Below are 7266 nucleotides of genomic sequence, written 5' to 3' on the forward strand. Positions count from 1 at the left end.
TAAACTAAAGCCTATATCGGGATATACTTATACTTTTTATAAAGGAGGTAAGGTATAAAAAAGGAGTAGAACTCGACGAGTAAGACGAAATATTCTTAACGAGAATAATCGCCGGAACTTACCGGGGTTAACCCTTATAATTAATAACGGACGTACGTTTAGGTACGAGGATACTAAAGATATTCGATTAAACCTATACCTCTATAGGAAAGGTTCGTTAATAAGAGTTATAGGAGTAACTTATTAAGATAAAATACGACGGTAAGGATCCGATAGAGTTTACGTTTAAGTAATAATTAACCGTTCGTTAATATATAAATACCGGCCTCGTAGTCGGCAAAGAGTAGTAAATTACGATATTCCTTAGCTATATATAGAATAAGGTAGCTAATTAGGTTAAGATCGTAAATATTATAATTAAAACGAGACCTATAGACTTACTAAACGTACTTAATAGCTTCTACGGAGAGTTCCGTAATAAGATTAATAAGTATAAGGATAATAAGAGTAGCGGCGGTAATAATAACTAGGCTAATAACGCTTAAGGTAAGGAAAAAGGTAAGAAGAAGAAGCCCTCGTAGAACTAATAAGGAGAGCCCTTTTACTTTAACTATAAGGAATATAAGTATAAGGCTAAGGATTATCCGAAACCGCTAAAGGAACGAAAGGATAAGGATAACGCTAGCGGTAATAGTAACGGCGATAGCGCTCCTAGCGGATTAGGAAGCGGTTCGAAATAATCGTCGACGTAATATACTACGTACGTACCGTATACGTTACCTTAATTCGGTTATTACGATAGCGGGAACGGGGTATATCGAACGAGGATAAATACGGTAAAGCTCTTTAGGCTAATAAGCGTTTATAACGAACTACGCCGTAAGAAGGACCCTAAATAAAAGCTTATACTTATTAACCCCGGTAATAACCTAACTATAGCTAACCCGCTAGAGGGCGAGCGGCCCGTAGAGCCTTTGAAAATTAATTACGGAACGGAGGCTAACGCTTATAAGGATTATTTATTTTTCGATATAAGAGCTAACGTTTACGTTACGAACGATTTAAGAGATCTAGACCTAAGAACGGTAGTAACGTTATTACCGGGTTACGTTATTAATACGGAAGGAGGCCTTATAAACGTTACGAAGATAAGTAAGGCTACTTATTACCTTATTAACGACGACGGGAAATATAACCGAGCGTAGCTAAATTATATGTTATTTATTAACTCCTTCTTAGTTAAGATCTTTTCGGGAGAGTTATTTTATCGTAGCGGAGGTTAGTTAGATAAGAATAATATTATAAACCTTAACGGGACCGTCCTAACGACCTTAAATCCTAAGAAACGAGGTTTCCTATTATAGGAATATAAGAAAGAAAAGCCGAAACTCCTTCCCTTTAAACGGTACTAAGGAAGCGCGTTAGGGTATTAATTCGGTAAGCTTAGCGAGATATTATAAGCGATATTAATATAGCTAGACGATAATACTATAAAGTAGCTAATACTATAGTATCGCCGCCTTTATTACTTTAGTACGGAAAGACTTATATAAACTATTAAAAGGTCGGTAGGGATCGACCTAGATCTAGTACTTATAAAAACGGTACCTTATTACGCGTATAATCGGGTAAAGATTACTAGGATACCTTCGAAGGATCCTTAGGAGCGTATTTAAACTCCTAGGGAGATTATTTAGTACGACTTTAGAAAGTTATAGCTTCTATCGATCGAGACTTACCGTTATTTTATATTAATCGTAAACGACGATAGCTAAAATAAAGAATTTACCTAGTATAAGTCTAAGGGAAAGGTTTAATAAGTATTAATAACTTACCTTACCCGAATCTATTAATTATTCGAGGTATTACCGAGCGCTTCGGATAAGAGCCGGCGACGGATGAAAATATTACGCCTTAACGGCGGCCGAGAGTTCGGTATAAGCGCTATCGAATAATTTTATAACGAAAGAGGTATTACGTTAGATACCTTTACGTTAGATAATTAATATTAGAACGGCGTAGCGGAAAGGAATATACGCTTCCTATAGGACGATGCTAGAGTAGTTTACGTTTAGATAAAGATCCTTACTTACTTCTAGGACTACGTTTTCGTAATAACGGCATATACGATTAATAGAACTAGCGTTTCGTTCGTAAAGGAGCTTACGTTATACGAGAGGTTTATAAACGATATAAAGCTAGGAAAGAACTATAAACCTAATAACGCGTATTTACGTATCGTCGGTAGCCGTTACGTAACTTATATCGATAAGAATTATCGGGTCGTTTCCGAGAAGATGGAATTACGTAAAGCCCGCGCCGTTCTTATAGGTTACGAAGGGAAGTATAACTACTTAGTTTAACTTATAGAAGGAGGTCGTTTCTTAAAGACGCCTTACGTTATCTTTTACGAAGAATTAAGAGACTCCGAAGGAGCCTCCGACCTAAGGAACGTTATTAGGTCCCTGCTTAAGTACGTTTAAAAACGGCTACGGTATCGGAAGAAGATCGTAACGACTAGCGTTCGTAATAAGGATAATAATATCGTCGACGAGGACGTTATAAACGAAGATAAGGGTAGGATACGCCCCCGGAAAAGATACCCGAAGAAGAAACTACCCTAGATTTATATACTAAAGGTATTACTTAAGTTAAATAAGGTACGCTCCGCCTTAGCGCTAAGCGGCTCGTAAAAGGGCGAGTTAGAAGGAGTATTTAAAGGCGAATAAGATACGCTTAAAATCGCGTTTAAAAACGCGTCCTAAGAGGAGCTATATTATATTAATACGCTTACTACCGTACCGTAGGAGTAAAGCCATAAGTAGATAATACTAGTAGTAGCGGGCTTATTTAGGATAAACGAGAACGAACCGCTCTTTAAGAAGGTAATAGAGGAACTAAAGCGTAATCTTTAGACCTAGGCCGTTTTTAAGGAAATCCGAGAAAACCTAAAACGTAGTACGTTTAAGTTTATATAGCCGAGCGAGGTAGTTAACGGCTATCTTATCGACGTTAAATAGGTCTTAAAGAAGAAGTTCCTATCTAACGGAAATCTCGATAAACTAAAGGTACGGATCTACGCCCGAGGATTTATATAGAGAAAAGATATCGATTATAACGAAACTAAGGCGATAACGGCGAGAGTAGTATCGTAGAAAATATTAATAGCGTTAGCCGTTATTTATTAGTAATATATCCTTTAGATCGACTTTATTATCGCTTACTTTAACGGAAAACTAAACGAAAGAATCTTTATAAAGTAGTTCCCTATATTAAAGGAGTATTTCGAGGCTTATAAGAAAGAGAAATAAACCTATAGTTACGACGAATCGAAGATTATCGAGCTAATTAACCCGTTATATAACCTAAAATAAGCTAGAGCCGCGTAGTAATAACGTATAAAAGGCATTTTAAAGAAATACGGCTACGTCCTATTAACCTTAGACGACGTTATTTATATAAGACCCGGAATAAGAAACGTAATCGCCTCGTATATAAACGATTTCTTATTATTCGGACCTAAAGAGGAACGACTTTATAAACTCGCGAATATAATTAAAAAAGGAGGTTAGGGTAATTAACCTAAGAAACGCTAACTAATTCCTCGGGGTCCGGATAAAACGATCGTTTCCTACGGGGAACGTCTAGTTCGATTAATAATAGTATACGGAAAAGGCTTTAAGGGAGCTTAATTACGGCGATACGAAGCCATACCCGTTACCGTATAACCCGAAGAATCGGGACGCGGTCGTACCGAGAGAGGCTAACGATAAGGCCGACCTACGAGAGGTTTAAAAATATACCTCGTTAATAGAAAAAGCGAACTTTCCGGCATATATTACGAGGCCTAATATTAGTTACGTAACCTCGATTTAGGCGCGTTTAATAAATAACCCCTTATAAAAGTATCTAACGGGAATTAAACGCGTAATACGATATCTTAAGGGAACGGTAAGCCGAGGAATCCGGTATCGGTAATTAAACGAAAGTTACCCTTATAGAAAGTATAACGAAATAGGTCTTTACGGCTACGTAAATTCGAATTACGCGGGAGATATCTTTATAGCTAAGTTAATAAGTAGTTACGTATTCTTTATAGTAAAAGCCCCGATCGTATAGATATCGAAGCTTTAGTCGGTAGTCGCGCGAAGCTCGGAAGAGGCTAAGTATATAGCCTTATCGACGGCGGTAGTAAATACCGCGTAAATACGTAATTTCCTTACGGAATTAAGCGTAATACCCGTAGGCCCGATTACCTTACGATACGATAGTACGACGGCGAATACGTAAGCGAAAGAAACCGCGATAAATAAATAAAAGCGGTATATCCGAAAGAACTACTACTACGTAAGGTAAGAGGTAAAAAAAGGATACGTTAAGTTAAGATACGTACTATCGGCTAAGAACGCGACTAATGGATTTACGAAGCCCTTAAAGGCGAAGGAATACTAGAGGTTTATTAAGTTATTATGTCTAAAGAACCCGTAATGGCCTTAAACGAAATAAATATATAGATAGAGCGACAAGGGAGGAAAACACTACGGAATTAAGGCCTTACGCTATTTAAGAGCCTGACGATAGCCTTACCTAGGCTAAGAGGGCGTATGGGCGCGTAAGTACGTAATCGGTCACGTATAGCCATAGGGTAAGCCCTGCCTTAGCGAGGGCTAATCGGGAGATAAAAGGCACGTAAAAACGGCTCCAAAAGGCCACGTAGATAGCTGCAATTCCATCAACTATTCACCCTTTCCTTAGATGGCCACACTTACCTCTTATACCTTCGGGCTAGCGACTATTATATCTCTACGACTAAGGGATATACTTAAGATACGATAACTACATTAGATTCTTCGTCTCTCGATTAATATAATGATACTAGTTTCATCTATCCTAGACCATCGTACGTATTATATTCTTCGATAAAGTATACTTTCGAGTAAACCTATCCGGGACTCCAGCATCGCGTACGCTCTACTCCTTCTCATTATATATTTTCTTTTAGTAGGTATTCCTTTTACTTAATTAAATATTAACGCTAATTTCTTATTTTCCGGGAATCTAAAATTCTTTTGACTTCGAATTCTTTCTCTTTTAATTCCTTACTAGTTTTTAATTTAACGTTTTGATTTACTAGTTTTAATATATTAATATAAAATATTAAGTATATTCTAAAGTTTTTAAGTAGTTCTAGTTTGTAATTTAATTTCGAGAGCTTCTTTTTAATCCTAAATAATTCTAATTTCTTAAAATCGAGCTTATCGCTTAGTCGTTTAGCTTATATTTAAGAGGTCCCCTTTATTACGTATTACTTTTTACGTAATAAGTAAACTTTACTCGCCTCCTTTAGAATTAATCCCTTAATTCTTTTAGAATTAAAATACTTCCTTATCCTTTTCTAGATATATATTAATTCGTTATAAAGTTATTTTTATAAGGCTTTTATCTTAATTACCTTCGTAAAGGCCTTTGGAGCTTCCGCTATCGTTAACGCTACTTCGTTTAGTATTAACGTTCGTACTTCTTCTAGTTTTCTATTATAAACTACCCTTTCAGGGCTAATCTTTATATCCTTATTTTCTAATATATTATAAGTTAATTCTATTAATAATAATAGTTCTATCTAATTATTCTATTCGTAATTAACGCAACATCGAAGATACTATTCGAAAATCTAGTTTAGCCGTTTGATTTATTCATTTAATTCCGGGTAAAATACCGTAGATATTTTTTATTTCATTTCTAATTATTTCATTAGAGTTTTCTAAAATCGTAAGGTTATAAGTTTATCTCTATCCGTTATAATTCGTTATAAAATTCTATATTTACTAACGTAATATCGTAAGAATAAAATTACTATTTATTCTATTATTATCAACTTATTAAATGGAATTAATATTCTATATTTCGCAAGCCTATCGACGATTACCTAAATATTATTATAGCTTATTTTACTAACTATATCCTTAAATAAAGGAAGTTTAATTATAAAGTCCTATGCGATTATATCCTAAGCTTTTTTTAATATCGAGGTTAATTATAATAAACTATGAGGCTTATATTTCGATGCTTTAGCTTTTTAATATATATCATATTTCTTTATAACTTTTTATATTTTTCTTTTCATTCTTAGGAATCCGAAATTCCTTTCCATTCGTTAATAGGTTTTAAATACCTCTTAATATTTATATACTAGATATTCGTAGAATCCTTTTACAAATTTTTACTAAAAAGACTCTGGAATATATTATCGTTTATTATAGATTAGTTTTTAATTTAATATTCGTCTTAGTTATAATAGTTCGGGGTTATTCTAAATTTCTCTTAGGGTTTCGTATTTTATTTCCTATGCCTATTCTTTAATAAGAAGGAATATTATTATTATTCCCAAGGTAATACTTCCGTTTAATTACTATTAAAGGAATTATCCTTTTTTCCTTAATACCTCTAAATAATAATCGCTTCTTTTACTTAAAATATCGGCTTAGGTATTTTCTTTTCCTTTTATATAGATAATCCGGATGTTAAATCCATTAAGGTATTCTTTCTTTCTTTATTATTTAGGGTTTAATATTTTCGTCGGTATTAATATTCGGAGATTATCGTAGTTTAAATAAATATTAATTTCTTCTAAAGGTCTTAATAAGTACGATTCTTATTCTTTAAATCCTTTTATAATTACGATAAGTTCCTTATCGTATAAGAGATATCGTAATTATATTCCTTTAAACGTTAAAGAATAATAAGTAATAGGATACTAAATTCCGTCGTCCTTTAATTATTTTAACGTTCTTCCTAAGGCTATATCTAAAGCATCTAGCTTTATTCGTTTCTTTTTTCTTAAATCCGGTAGTTTATAAACTAAATCAGATATAATAAGTTATTTAATTTTCTCAAAGGCTTATATTACTTCGTTCGTAAGCTAAATCTTTTAACTTCCTTTTTCTATTCCTTTAATAAGTCGCACTAAGGGTTCCATTTTCTTTTTAAAATCTTAAATAAATAATCTACTATAATTCGTAAAGCTATAGAATATTCGTATATCTGTTACCGTCCTGAATAGGGGCTAATTTTTAATAGCTTTTCTTTTAAATTCCTAAATCCTAATCTATCTTAAGGATATTAAAAATCCCATATAATCTAATTCTTAGATATATTAATCGCTTTTCTTCGGGTTTACCGATAGTTTAGCTTCCTTAAGTACGTTTAATATTAGTTTTATATATTCTTTATAAGTTTTTAAATATATAAGGATATTGTTTCAATAAA

The sequence above is a fragment of the Durotheca rogersii genome (genome assembly GCF_024521655.1).
Source record: "Durotheca rogersii strain YMJ 92031201 chromosome Unknown GGS23scaffold_37, whole genome shotgun sequence".
NCBI classification, from domain to species: domain Eukaryota; kingdom Fungi; phylum Ascomycota; class Sordariomycetes; order Xylariales; family Xylariaceae; genus Durotheca; species Durotheca rogersii.